This window comes from Macaca nemestrina, chromosome 11 (assembly GCF_043159975.1).
Source record: "Macaca nemestrina isolate mMacNem1 chromosome 11, mMacNem.hap1, whole genome shotgun sequence".
In the NCBI taxonomy this organism is placed as follows: Eukaryota; Metazoa; Chordata; class Mammalia; order Primates; family Cercopithecidae; genus Macaca; species Macaca nemestrina.
Window position 1 is genome coordinate 121,576,244 of NC_092135.1, and position 16,061 is coordinate 121,592,304.

The following is a 16,061-nucleotide window of genomic DNA, read 5'->3' on the forward strand; positions in this document are numbered from 1 at the left end:
GAACACCTGATCTAAGGGGTCCAGAATCAGGACATTTTCATTCTTCAGATCAGTAGATGGGATGGATGGGAAACTTTGTCCCAGCATTTTCTTTACATGGAACTGTTATAATCTAGAAGACACAAACTTTACCAAGAAGTTAAACAAGAGCCAAAAATTAGTAATAAGAAGGCAATTATCAGAGGTCCTAGGAGAGGTAAAATCCAGATGAGAATTTGGAAGGCACTTTTTTTTTGAGATGGAATTTCATTCTGTCACTCAGATTGGGGTGCAATGGTACAATCTTGGCTCACTGCAATCTCGACATCCCAGGCTCAAGCAATCCTCCCACCTCAACCTCCCAAGTGACTGAGACCACAGGCATGTGCTACCATGCCCAGCTAAGTTTTTGGTAGAAATGGGGTTTTGCCATGTTCCCCAGGCTAGTCTCAAACTCCTGAGTTCAAGCAATCCACCTGACTTGGCCTCCAAAGTGCTGGGAGGGAAGGCGCTTTTGATAGTCAACCAGATATAGCTGAGGTCAGTGCCCTGGTTTTATCTATGTAACCAGGTAGCTTGCTCATAGGGTCTTTCAACTGTTAACCTCAATCTTTCCAGAGTTGTTAATATAAGTACAGCAGGTTTTATTAATAACTGCACAGACTCCACTTTGTGTAGCTAGTAAATAATCCAATGCTAGTCTTTTATTGAGAATTACATTTGCCACATTGTCAAGGGACTCTTCAATTCCCTTTAATGCCTGATTTGTGTTTGTGGCTAAGGATTTTAGGGTTTGAGTTAAGTTTTCTTACGGTTGACTCATGGTAGGCAAAGCCAACCCAAGGTGCTACTAGTCCTATTGCTGCCCCAATTTCTGCCAGAATTAATCCAATTCTTCATTTACTTCTGGTATTCCTGGGTCCTGTGGGGTTAGACTTTGACCCCTTGAGGGGCAAGGGTAGTCAATGTAAATTCACCTCTGTTCCAAGTTCTTTATATACAAGGGAAAGCTACTCCTAAAAGAACAGGTGTCTCCCTATGTAGTTGGGAGTGGTTACAGAGTGTGAATTTTTCCATTCAAGGCCACAACAAAAATGAGCACATTTGAAGCAAAAATAGAGGCCCTACAGGGCATGATGTCTATCTATCACTGCCAAGTTCAGTCTATATATTCTTTCCCTATTCCAATTGGGGTGGTGGAACAATCTTTGCTTTCCAGAAGGGTTTGGTATGTCCACCATCTAGATTAGGCAATTATTTTTTTCCCCTTTATGTTCAGATCCAGGAGAAGGCACCATATATGGTCTTCTCACTTACAAGTGGAATTCCATTTACTTTGCTGCAGCGTTGGGAACTTGGCAACTAGAGTTGGTTTACAGCATCACAGAGAAACTCCCCTTTTGGGTCATTAACACAACAGTGGGTGCAAAATATAGAATCATTAGTGCACTTGTGTATTAGTCCATTTTCACACTGCAATGAAGAAATACCCAAGACTGGGTAATTTATTTAAAAAAAAAACAGGTTTAATGAACTCACAGTTCCACCTGGCTGGGGAGATTAATCATGACAGAAGGCAAAGGAGGAGCAAAGTCATGTTTTACATGGCGGCAGGCAAGAGAGCATATGCTGGGGAACTGCCCTTTATAAAACCATCAGATCTCATGAAACTTATTCACTATCACCAGAACGGCATGGAAAAAAAACTGCCCCTATTATTCAGTTACCTCCCATTGGGTCCCTCACATGACATGCAAGGATTATGGGAGCTACAATTCAAGATGAGATTTGGGTGGGGACACACAAACCATATCAAGTGGAGATATAGATACCCAACTTCCCAAGTCCAGGTAATAGAGGCAGGGGGTGTTCACATGGAATCCATTAAGTGGAGGTGAGTTCTATATAACAAGTGTGGGGGTTTGGGTACTTTGGGATCACTATGGTTGGCTAGGAGGTCTGGGGAGTTGACTGTGAGATTTTTGGATAGATCAAAAGATAGAATGTTGATGACAAATCCAGAAACTTTGCTTGCCCTAATAGGTATGGAAGACAGGACGAAGCAGGGAAGAGGATCCCACAGCATCAAGTAAGGAAGGGACAGGGTAAACCATGTTGCTCAAAAGGAGACCCTGGAGTCCCCAAGCTGCCATAGAGCTCACCCAGCAGTGAAGACACTGAAGAAAAATGTTAAGGTGGCCACTTCTTTGCCACTGCGAGAAGCTGTCTGTCTCGTCAAGGGTCCAAGACCCCTTTAAACTTACTTGAGCAAGGTAGCTCTTTGGGGCCAATGTAAGAAGGTTAACTGTAGTATTAATGGGGAGTCTTTTTCTCTCTATCACAGGGAACAGTTAGGACAGTCTCATTGTCGATGGTCCTTTTGTTTACAGTAGGCACACTGATTCTGACCCAGTGGTCACCAAGTCAGGGGCTCCTGTCTGGGTCTCCCAAATGCCAATCTCATAACACTTTCTTGGGATGGGTAATTCTGAGACGGCAGGGGGTTTAATGCAACTGCTAACAATTGTGCTTTTTGTCTACCTGTTTTAATTCTTTTTTTCACCTTTTTTGCTCTGTCTGTATTGTTGTAAACTTTTTTCTCTCTCTTTTTTGAGATGGAGTCTCACTGTGTTGCCCAGGTTGGTGTGCAGTGGCACAATCTCAGCTCCCTGCAACCTCTGCCTCCTGAGTTCAAGTGATTCTCCTGCCTCAGCCTCCCGAGTAACTGGGATTATAGGCACATGTTACCATGTCCAGCTAATTTTTGTATTTTCAGTAGAGACAGGGTTTCACCAGGCAGGCTGGTCTCGAACTCCTGACCTCAAGTGATCCACCTGTTCGGCCTCCCAAAGTGCTGGGATTACAGGTGTGAGCCACTGCACCTGGCCTCTTATTGTTGTAAACTTTAAAGGCTATGTTTAAAAGTTGACAATAGGGGTTTGAGGTCCCATTACTGCTTTTCATGGCTTTCTCCTAATGTCAGGGGCAGATTGTGTAACAAAATGTATAACCAAGAGAGCTTGCCCTTTTGGAGAGCCTAGGCCTGCGTTAATATATTTCCTGAGTGCTCTAACCAAATGACCCTGAAACAGGGCAAAATTTTTATTTTTTCCCTCAGTTATTTCTCTAACCTTGTCATAATTGACTGGCTTAATCACCCCTTTTTTAATTCACTCTTTTCTCACAGCACAGCAAGTGGATGAAATATTAGTAAGTCATGACAAGTTAAATTAAAGAACATGGTCAGCTTAAACTCCTCCATAAATTTTTCTAGATCCTCTGAAAGCCGACCAAATTTTTCCTTTTATAAAGCCAAATTAGAGAAAACGGCACATGTACTCTGAGTGTTCCCCCATTCCTATCAGCTACCTCCCTCAATGGACACATGGGCACAGGATTGACTTTAGGGGTTGATATGGGGTTCCACTTCCAGTGGTACTGGTTGGGCTTACTTTCTCAGACAGAGGCGGGTATAACATGGAGCTAGTTGAATAAGGAAGAGGTGTGCCTGACAATCTTGGGGTGGGATCCTTCATTAGAAAATTGGTGGGAGCCCCCCTCAGTATTGGGGATCTGAGAAGACTCTGGGGAAAAAGTAGGCCTTCTAGGGGGAGCAGTTAGGAGGTGATCTCTTAGGCCAGGGGTCCCCAACCCCCAGGCTGTGAACTGGTACCAGCCCTTTGCCTGTAGGAACCAGGCCACGCAGCAGGAGATGAATGGCAGGAGCAACAGGCAAGCATTATGGGCTGAGCTCTGCCTCCTGTCAGATCAATGATAGCATTAGATTCTCACAGCAGTGCAAACCCTATTGCAAACTGAGCGTGTGAGGGATCTAAATTGTGCACTCCTTATGAGAATGTAACTAATGCCTGATGATCTGAGGTGGAACAGTTTTATCCTGAAACCATCCTCTCCCAGCCCTGGTCCATGGAAGAACTATCTTCCATGAAGCCAGTCCCTGGTGCCAAAAATGTTGGCGACTGCTGCCTTAGGCAGAGCTTCCTGGTGCCTGGAAGTAATGTGAGTCAGTAAAGGACCATAAAAAGCCTATACATAAAAGACCTCCTCCCATTTTTCCTTTTTTTTTTTTTTAACCAAGTAAGTTCAATTGCAAAATATCATCATAACATATAGAACCATGTTTAGGCTAAATCTGTTGGTTTTCTAAGTTGTATTGAACCCAAATAATGATGCAATAGAAAATTAATTCCTTTTCTTTAAGGTGAATTTTAAAAATTTGCTCCAATAGCATAAGAGACACGGTAGTAGCGAGTTTTCTGAGATGCTTGTCACTGTCCCCATGACTAATAGAGATTTTTCTGGACACAGAAGTTTTTCTAAATGTAGCAAGAGGGAAAGCAACTGGGCCCCTGTTATTTTTCCCTTTTAGATTTCCACTTCCCAAAGAAAAGGTGTAAGTATAGGTAGCACGGTGTTAACGATTATAAGGATTATAAATGTTTGTCAGGGAACAAAATATAACCAAAGACGTATTTGTATTAAGCAAAGTATAGAAGGAAGAGTAAAAAAGGTGACAGTAAAAAAGAACATGCTGTTACAGAAAATAACAACTTCATGGTGGAAAAAAAGAAAGAGCAAGACCAGGATTCTCCTAGGGTGGGCCTCCAACTCAAACCATCATAGAAGGAATGCCAGTGCCAAAAACCCTAGAGCATCTGGAGGGCAGCCAACAATACCAAATGGCAACAACCCAAACTATCTGAGTGTTAGTCAATGAGGGTCCCCACATCAAATGCCAGAAATCCTGGTGTACCTGGGACTGACCAAATGCAGAAAACTCAGGAGCATCTGAGGGACAGCCAACAGCGAACCACAGAGGACTGGTTGAGGACACAGAGCAACGTGAATCTGGCATCCCAGAATCAACACAGCAGGGGACCTCTCACAACCAATTGTCCTGCCTTAAACAGTTGCCCATGGAGTGAAAGCAAAAATAAAATAAAATAAAATGACTGTGAACATAACATACATTTTAAGACTAAAAATAAAATGGTTGTTGGTTGTTGGACCACTAAAACGGCGTCAGAGGACAAAGGACCATGGAAAGGAGTGACAAGGACATGTTTTAGGGCACTCAAATAATGAGGGATTATTAAATGACCACTTAGCCAGAGGCTTTTATACCCTAGCCTACCCCATATTGTGGGGTTAGGAGGAAGACGAGACACTCACCCCATCTGCAAGAGCCAAAATAGTGCTGACCATTCTTCCATGTGGGACTGGGGTGAAGGTCCCTCCAGGTTTTCTCAGCTCGAGGGAGCTTGGCTGCCATGTGGGGGGCCAGCATGGGGACCAGAGATCTGCAGGCCTGCTGGTAGGAATGACAGGTCTCATACAAGGTGGCAGTATGATGGCTCCTTGCCCTTTCACTCAGCTCTGCTGCCCCTAGGAAAGGTGATGGCTCTTCAAAGAGCCTTGGCTAGTGTTACAGCTCTGTAGTGTTAGCAACTCGTCAGCGTTACAGCTCTGCCACTTCTGATTGTTGTCTCATTGTCTCCCTCTCTCTGTCTCACCATCCTGTTGTCTCACCGCCTCTTGCTGTCTCACTGTCCCACCACCTCTGTCTCACTCTAGTTGCTGATTGCCACCATCTTTGCTGTCTCATTGTCTCATGTCTCCACTGATGGCCACTATCTCTGCTGTCTTGCTGCCTCTCACTTGCTGTCTTCATCCCTTTGTGGTTGCCAGATGACACAGGGTAGGCAAGCCCCCAAATTGAGGCTGGCTTATGCCCAGAGGGTTCTTGGCTTCACCCAAAAAAGAATTCAAGGGTGAGCTGGTGGTGTTAAACAGCAACTTTTATTGAATCAGCAGTGTACAGCAGCAGCAGAAGTACTGAGCCTTGTGGAACAGGGATACTCCATAGGCAATGTGCCCAGAATAGCAGCTCAGAGGCAGTTCTGCTGTCATATTTATACCCACTTTTAATTACATGCAAATTAAGGAGCAGATTATGCAGATATTTCTAGAAAAAGGGTGGTAACTTCCAGATCATCAGGCCATTACCATGATAAAGGGGCAATAAATTTTGGGTTTTGCCATGGCAATGGCAAACTGACATGGCATTGGTGGGTGTGTCTTATGAAGAGGTGCTTTTGCCTCTTCCTTGTTTCAGTTAGTCTTTAATCTGGTCCAGTGCCCAAGCCCCACCTCCATAGTCCAGCCCTGCCTCCTACCTCAGTAATGAGTAATGATCTCACTGAAAGTTAAATATATGTTCAGAGAAGGGAGAGTCCAGAATTATCATCTGGGAAAAACTCACAGGGGTTAAGACTTAAGTCTAGCTATAAAGGATGAATAAGGTGTAGAGAAGTAGAGGGAATTTAGGCTAGGCAATAGAGATAAAATAGGATGTATGGGAGCAGTGATTAGACACATCTAGGGTGAAACACTCATTCATTTAATTTTTTTGAGATAATTTATTGAATAATTATCAGAAGCCAGACACTGTGCTCACTCACTCTGGGGATAAAATGATGATTTTAAACTGGCATGCTCTTACTTTCATGGCAATAGGAGATGCCATGTTGCACGTTCTGTGAAAACATGAGAGGGCTAGAGTCGGATGTGAGAATCAGGGTAAAACACAATAAGCAATGAAGCTACTATGGTAGCTCACTCACTCACTATCACAAGAACAGCACCAACAGAGAAATCCAACCCAATAATCCAATCACCTCCCACGAGGCCCCACCCGAAACACTGGGGATTACAATTCAACATGGACACAGATCCAAACGGTGTCAGGATCTATTTTATTGCTCCCCTTAATCCCAATCCTAGAACCCTAATCTTTACATTTAAGGTCTTCTACGTTGTCAGCATTCAAACTCCAAACTCCCTGTGGTGGACACCAGCTAAAATTTCTGCTTAGCTTTTGAAGTCATCCAATCATTGCTTTTTTTGTTGTGCTCCTCGTCGTCTTCTTTGCACACATGTAGTTTTTGTAGCAGACAGATATTTGAGAAAAGTTTATGTGCAAATTTGTGATTTTTCCCTTTGTTTCTCCCTTTTCAGGACATCTTTCTCAATTTCACCCTTTCTGGCAGCCCAAATAGCGTTCTCTGATACCTCGAGTCAAAATGACTGTAGATTTGTATATAAATTGTAGCCATCCCCATTGTGTAGACTGGAAAGAGCCTTTATGGAAAAGTGTTATAAATTTAGTACTTATTCTACAGATTTCCTTCCTTTTACTGCTCATAGTCCCTTTAACTTCATTTATGTTTTTAGTGCCTTCAAAACATTTTTAAATTTTTTTTTCAAAGACTGATCATTTTTATTTATGTGAGATTTAGTTTCTCCATCACTGTCAGAATCACAACTTCTTCATCAGTAGCTCTTTTAAGTATAAAAATGAGGCTTCTAATGTTAGGAGCAAATGGATGCTGCTACTCTGACACTTCATGAAACTGCCTCTGGATCAATTGACACAGTTGGTCTGTTGCTGAGTTCAGGCCAATTTCTACCATGGATGTTTCCTTTGTGATTTGTTTCTAAAAACCTCTAACTTATTCTTCATCTCCCTCATAAAACAAGAAGAATGCTATCAATATCCAGCTGCTCTGTAGCTCTTTTCTGACCTTGTAAATCACAGTCTTCAGTCTTTTTCTAAGTCCTCTTGATCAAGGTCTCAGCCATAAACAAAGCAGAGTATGCTGCCTTGCATGAAAGCTCATGGTTTTTGCTGCCAGGACTCTCTTCCTACTACATCCTTCTCCCCATATATTTCCTGCCGTGTTTATTTTTAATAAACACTGGTGGGGGGTCATGGTATTTTTATCATGTAATAATTAGCCTTCACAGCTCTTTACATTTGAAACTAGAATGCATTTTTTGGAACACTTCTATATTTTATGAAAATTTGAGAAATAACATTTTTCATTCTCACAAAGTTCTTTCATATGTACTACAGTACTTCAGAGACCATGTAGTATATTGGTTATGAGTACAGGAACTAGATTCTATGATTGTATATCTTGCTATTTGCTAGCAGTTTGACTTTGGAAAAATTACTTAATTTCTTCCTATCTCAGTCTGTTCATCTGTAAAACAAGAATGATAATAAGCAGTACCACTATTTGATCCAAGCAGGTAAAGCCCCTGCCTTGGGTACTGCCTTGTAGAGGGTAGGGAGGAAAAAGGTTCCTTAAAAATTTTTATGTATCCTTCCAGTACCTGCACCTAGCCAGGGCTGGCAGTGCTATCCAGGCAGGGGACCCCAAATCTAGACCAGGATACATATAACCCAGAAGCTCCATTTGTCCCCATAAGAGAGCACTCAACCCCTCTACCATGCATATGGGGTTGACCAGATACAATGCAGACCTCTAGGAATTTCACCTATGAGGTCATCTGGGCCTCCATTTCCAGAAGTATGGCCTGGCATGGAGATTGCTTTTGCTGACGTGAGCAGTGTTTATTTCATGGGATCCCATGATACTGGGTCACCAGTCTCATGGGCTATCTCCCTGACCTCCAACAGAGGACAAGTTAAGGGCTCGAAACTGTGGGTGGTCTGTTGCCAACCCTTGGTTTTAAGTTCTGTATGTGGGCATATTAATTGGTTCTTGCCATTTGGATTCTAATCATGATGCCACCTTTGGTCTATAGCACCCAAGGGGGTAGTGCTAGTGGCAGACATTTTTTATTCTGTGTATCCCTATTGATGACATTCAGAGCAGTCAGCCCATCCCCTCTACAGTCTTCACTCCGTATGTCAAATCCTCCAGGGATGGTCATGGCCCTCTCATTTTGTAAGGTCATTCCTCTGCAATGCCAGCGGGTCCTTCCAATCAATGTCCTTTCTTTCCTCCAATTCATGTAATGGTGTCATGCACATCTACCGGTCCTAAGTCATTCCAGATGAGGACTGACCATTCCTTGCATTAATACAAATGGGACTGCTCTTATCAGTCTGTGCATAATCCTCTTCCCTTCCTCATGATATGGAGATGGCAGAGATGCAGTCAACATTGAAAGAGTTTGGCTGGGCACGGTGGCTCACGCCTGTAATCCCAGCACTTTGGGAGGCCAAGGTGGGTGGATCACTTCAGGTCAGGAGTTTGAAACCAGCCTGGCTAACATGGTGAAACTCCATCTCTACTAAAAATACAAAAAAAAAAAAAAAAAAAGAAAAAGAAAAAAAAATTAACTGGGCATGGGGCTGAGGCAGGAGAATTGCTGGAACCCAGGAGGCAGAGGTTGCAGGGAGCCAAGATCGCGGCACTGCACTCCAGCCTGGGTGACAGAGCAAGACTCCATCTCAAAAAAAAAAAAAAAGAGTTCACAGTCTAGGGATGCATTGATTACAACCTAAAGATTTCAAGAGGAGGCCGGGCGCGGTGGCTCAAGCCTGTAATCCCAGCACTTTGGGAGGCCGAGACGGGCGGATCACAAGGTCAGGAGATCGAGACCATCCTGGCTAACATGGTGAAACCCCGTCTCTACTAAAAATACAAAAAACTAGCCGGGCGAGGTGGCGGGCGCCTGTAGTCCCAGCTACTCGGGAGGCTGAGGCAGGAGAATAGCGTAAACCCAGGAGGCGGAGCTTGCAGTGAGCTGAGATCCCGCCACTGCACTCCAGCCTGGGCGACAGAGCGAGACTCCATCTCAAAAAAAAAAAAAAAAAAAAAAGATTTCAAGAGGAGATAGAGTTGGAAAATGTGTTTTGTACATTTATGCTAAAAATCTCTGAGTGTTAAATGAACATAACCAGAAAATGAATTATTATTCACATGATTTTTCTGCATATTCTGAGTAAGACTTGTATTTGCAATCATCAACAAAGAATGATAAGCTTTTAGAGAGCTATTGGAAATAACTATTCTTGGGTAGCACATGGATGATGCATGGTTATAAATGATTATATAATCAGCATTAAATAAATGACATTAGGAAAGTATAGTGGTAAGAAGGTCTCTATTGTTTTAATATAAATGGTTCCAAAGAGCTATGGTGTTGGAGGCAGAATTCTGAGACGGCCCCCGCAAGATTCCTGTTCCTGGATGTGCACTGAGACTGTGGAAATGATCTATTTTACTCCTGTGATTAGGTGATATTACATGACACGTTTGACTTTAAGAGAGAGAGATTATCTTGAGTGGACTAGATCTCATCAGATGAGTCCTTAAAAGTCTGAGTTCTTCCTAACAAAAGAAATCTGAAGTACAAGACAGCTTATGGAAAGGAGTGATATAGCAATAAATGGGTGGCCTCTAGGAGCTATGAGCAACCCCTGTGTGACAGCCAGCATCGAAATGAGGACCTCAGTCCGGCAGCCACAAAAAATACTGTTTTGGAGTGATCCTCATAACACCTTGAAGGTTCTTGGAAGCAGGTCTGTCCCATAACCTCCAGAAAGAACCCTCACATTGTCTGATATTAGTGATACTGTTCAGTTGTTTTCCCAACCAAATCTCGTCTTGAAATGTAGCTCCCTTAATTCCCACATGCTGTGGGAGTGACCCGGTGCAAGGTAATTGAATCATGGGGGCAGGTGTTTCCCATGCTGTTCTCTTGATAGTGAATAAATCTCACAAGATCTGATGGTTTCGCAAGGAGGAGTTCCCCTACGCAAGTTCTCTCTTGCCTGTTGCCATGTGTGCCTTTCACCTTCTGCCATGATTATGAGACCTCCCCAGCCACGTGGAATCGTGAGTCCATTAAACCTCCTTTTCTTTATAAATGACCCAGCCTCGGATATGTCTTTATCAGCAGCATGAAAATGGACTAACATAATTAGGTTGGTGCAAAAGTAATTGCGGTTTTTGCCATTGAAAGTAGTGGCAAAAACCATTGAAAGTGATGGAAAGAACCGCAATTACTTTTGCCCTAACCTTTTATACCACAGTCAACATCCTGATTGCAGTCTGTGAGACCCAGGCAGGGAACCCAGCTATGCCTTGTCTAGACTTCTGCCCTAGAGAACTGTGAGCTAATACATGGGTGTTGTTTTAAGCCACTTTGAAGTAATTTTTATGTAGCTTGGAAAACCAATGCACATGACATTGCTATTTTTTTTCCTGTGGTGGGAGATATTAAGTTGCCAAGAGTAGTACATTTGATAACAAAGGACATGAAGAGATTCCTTTGATTCCTGGACCTGCCTGAACACTACAAAGAACCTTCACATTGTCCGACTGGGGAATAGACGATACGTATGTTCCTATTCTCCGCTCCTAATTCTAAATCTTCAACTATATTCTTCACATTCTTCATGAACTTTGTAATACAGCTTTAAACCAAATTGGAAATATTTTCCAGGAGCCCCACATACCCTTGGGGTTATGGGGATATGATAATAATAGTTCTTACTTTGTTGAATTGTTACAAATATTAAATGAGGTAATACATTTAAAGGGTTTATCACAGTTTTTGACAAATCCTAAGCACTCAGTTAATGTTAGCCATGCCATTTGATCTTAGAAACTACCCCTGGATATAGCAATACAGAGATTGTTCTATGCATTTTACAACTGAGGAAACTGAGTGTCAAGGACTGAATAACTGAATAACTCATTCAGGGTCACACAGTTAGTAAGTGTAAAACTTGGATCAGTCACAGATCTTATAGATTTACTTTCTACTATTGATTTTCTGTTTGCAGAGACTCTTCATGGTAAAATGGTGTCAAAGTTCTTTATCTCTAACAGACAAATATGCAGAAAGTCATATTTTTAGAGTGGCACAGTAACTGGAGGCCCATGATGTAGAGTCATAAACCAGTTATCACTTTAGACCCTTGCTACTTGAAATGTAACTGCCCAAACAGTAAGCATCTGCCTATTGGAAATTGACTATGTTGGCAGGGCGTGGTGGCTCATGCCTGTGATCCCAGTATTTTGGAAGGCCAAAGCAGGCGAATCACCTGAGGTCAGGAGTTCAAGACCAGCCTGGCCTACATGGTGAAATCTTGTCTCTACAAAACTACAGAAAAAAAAAAAAAATAGCTGGGCATGATCATGGGTGCCTGTAACCCCTGCTACTCAGGAGGCTGAGGTGGGAAAACTGCTTGAACCCGGGAGGTGAAGGTTGCAATGAGCCGAGATCACACCATTGCACTCCAGTTTTGGCAAGAGAGAGAGAGATTCTATCTTAAAAAAAAAAAAAAAAAAAAACAAAAAAAAAACAGAAAAAGAAAAAGGAACTGACCATGTTAGACATGCAGATTCTTGTACCCTACCTAAGAGCTACTGAACCAGCAATACATTTAACAAGACGCCCTTTTGTTCATATGCACACTAAATTTGAGAAACACAGTTTAGAAGTGTTCATCCACTAATCTACTTAATTTTGGCCTCCTTCGTTACTCACTTGGGGTCTCCAAGTGAGTTCAGCTGGGTTCAGATATTTCTCTAGGCTTTCTTAGTGCCTGTTTACATATATTCCACCGTTTTAAAAATAGAATTCCTTTATTCTGGTCACTAATAGTATGCTTCCAATTTTTTTGAACATTTTCCAAAGAAGGAAAGAGTTGGCTTCACTCATTATTGATTTTTTGTGTATTTAATATATTAAAACAAATGCAAAACAATTCAACGTTTACAAGCATTGTTTTATCCAAATCCATATTTAGGACATCCTAAAACACCGTGTCTAATAATAAAGTATCACCAAATACATGTCTAGATTGACTCGGGAAGAATTACCTTAGAATGAAGCTTATCAAATTGGTTTTATTCTTATCCTTTAGTTAATATTGTCAGCCATCTCTCTATTCTAGCCTCTTCTCAGCTCTTTCTAATGGCCAATTATAGATCCCCAGGCTGTTCTGTCTCCCAGGGCCAAGGAGAGACTGGCAGGAGGACGTTTCACACCTCCACCCAGAATCCAAGGGGCATTAGGCATAGTTGTGTTTGTTCCGGGCCATGGGTGATAGCACCAGATTGCACTCAAGTTGTAGCCAGGCGGTTCTCCGGTCTCCTGACGTTGGATGTGTGTGATCATTGTCCAAGAAACCAAGTCCCGATACCGCAGCCAGCTGAGTGGAATGCACTTCCAATACCAATTACACGATGCAGTTTATAGAAATGAGTGCCAAAGTGTCCCTCCTGTGTACAGCTAAGACCTTCCCTTATATCTCTCTGATAAGGGAAAATGGGCTTGGCTGAACAAAGGCAAGTGTTCTGAGTGCCCTTTAGAGAGAAGACAAGGTTTTCAATGAAAGAGAGATGAATAGGACATCTCCCCAGCTGCCACCTGCAAACACACACACACACGTGCACACACACACACACACACACATCAGGCTTTCTCAAGATAAGGAGGAATGTTTCTCTCAAATGTCCCTCTCAAACCTTCCTTCCCTTCTTGAGACAATATCCCTAGGTCAGGTCACAAAGGGGTGCTATGCCAGTAGCTCCAAAGCTTTGAAGCTCATGCAAATACATTAAAGATGAAAAAAATCAATAATGAATGAAACCAACTCCTTCTTTTCTTAGAAAATGTCCAAAAATTTTTTGAAACATACTACCAGGCATAGGATAAAGAAATTTTATTATTAAAGAGTAAATATGCATCCATAGGATGTGGTACTACATGTTGGCTTATTTAACTCTGCTTGCCAGTGAGCTGGTGCCCCGTTTTCCCTGCCCTTGTTTTCTCTTTCTCTATAGGGAAACAATATTTGATATAACAGCTTACATTTGATACCCTTTCTGTTTCCAGGTTGACCCATCCATCCCACATACCCAAACTAAATATTCATGCTGAATCGCCTTCCAAACTCCAAAAGGCATTAGCAAATACAGGGTGTCTTCTCTGACCTCCCTTGACTCTAAGTAACTGTGCTTCCTCTGTCATCCCAAAGCATCCTCCCTTTTAACCTGTATCATGGCTGTATTCTGCATTTACCAGAAGATATTTGAATTGTTGACTTGTACATCCCTCTCCCCTCCTAGAACATGAGCTCCTAGAAAAGCAGAGCCAATGATTTCTTCATTTTTTGGAGACTTGTTGAATGAATTGGACTGCCGAATCCCTCCCATCTCCATCCTTGCTCTCCAGGACCTATGTCTCTCCCTCAGTTGCCCTAATAACTCCTTCTCAATCCCCCACACTGGCCTGAACTTTGCCCAGTTTGCTGGAAGACCAGCACAGTGGGTATCATGTGTGAACCGCTTGCTGGGGTAAGTCCTGGCAAATCACCTTGAGACATAGCACAGGGTTTGTCAGATTTCAAGAGCCATCGTTTTCAGCATGTTCACCTGCCTAGTTCCAAACACTTACTGCCTCTAGGCCATTGCATGACTTGGAAAGTGAATTTGTCACTCGCTGGTTATGCTATTGCAGGATGGTCTGCTCTGAGTTCTTCCGGGTCCCCAAGTTCCATTTGCTTTTGGGGTCCTACACTGTAAATTCCTTTCTCCTGCCCTTCCACCATCTCTCTGCTGATGTTCCCTTCTTGGTAACAACCTTGCCTAATACGTCACAGCTGTGTCCTTGGCTGGAGTGCATGGCTGGGGACAAGTAGCAACAGGTTTTATTTGTTTGTTTGAACAGCTCAAATATCTGTTAAATGGTCTCTTTGTGTGTCTGTGGCTCATGTATATGCAAAGACGTGGTGTGATTTCTGCTGAGTCTAGGCAAGGCACAAATGTTCAGGAACAGGAGCTTCTCAAATGAAGGAAGTGTGCAATTAGCGCAATTTGGTGACCCTTTCTTTCCGAGTAAATTTGACATTCTGTTGTTACTAAAGGTGTTGCCTAGTGACAGCAGAAGCTGTCAGGGTCCCCTCTGCTCACCTCATAGGTTACCAGATAGGTTCCTTTCTGGGTATAGGATCTTGCTCGGCCAAAATGAACACAGGGTAGGCAGAAGCAAGAGAAATTAATGCCCCAGGGGTGCCCCTCAAGCAGTGACAAGTTTTCTAGCTCTGTTGCCTCCTGGAAGTAAATTTTGAGTTATTTTCTACACAGTCTCGTAGAAGATCCCCAGTAGTACTGAACCCCAAATGTCCAAAGCAGTGACCCACTTATCAAGTCACCCTCTATTGATTTTCCTCCTTTCCCTCTCTCACTTCTCCACTCCTCAAATAAGCTTGCACTGAAATCCTTGATTCAGGATCTGCTTTTAGTAAGCCAAAATTATCCATGTATGTCCAAAGCTATGCACTCTGACTAACCACTCACTATTGATGATTTAGCAGGTTGTGGTCCAGGATTGTGAATCTTATTGTTAAGGGAAACGGGTTAAACTTAATGTGCCCATCTGTATGTGCTATAGAATGTGCCAGATGTTTTATATACATACGTGGTTTTATTTCTTCCTAATGGTACTTTCCTCTTGGATTCAATGTAAGAATTAAATGAGGTAATATAAAGTGTTTGACATAGCGCCTGGTCATTTTTATTTTCGTTATTGTCATTTACTTTCCATAAACAAATTTAGGCTCAAAGAGGTGCAATATATTTGGATTTGTTTCCATACAGATAATATGCATTGGATAAAGGATTCAAACCCAGCTTTGTTTAATTCCAAAGTTGGCCACACTCTCTCTATGCTGCCTTCCATTTCAATGATGGTTCAATCAACTTAATTTACAAATGCAAATGCTTTTCCTCTGAAGTGTCAGATACTCCTAGGCTCCTTTCAGCATTAAAATAATACCTTGTCCTCATTTAAATAGGCTGGCACCCTCACATGAATCATCACGCAACATGTTTTTCTTTAAGATTTCCACTATAAAAGAGCAGCCTTCACCAAATTCTCCACTGGCAGGGATATATTTTAAAATGTCAAATCTCTAAGAGAAGAAAATAGATTCATCTCTATTTCTGTCTCCCGTCCTAACAAAATCCAATTATGGTAACAATAACCGCTCATCTGCTTACTACCAAGATCAGCCAGGATTGGGCTTTTAAGATGACAGATGACTCAAGTGTCCCCACATCACCCTTAGAACAGGGCCTACCTTTCTGGAGAAATTTTTGGCAAACTTTGAATAATTATTTTAAAGACATTGCAATTCCCACCAAAACTTATCTACATTTTTAGTTTTCATCTGACAGAACACAACTAAATTGATCTGATAATAACGTGCCCAATGTGTTCTTTTTTCC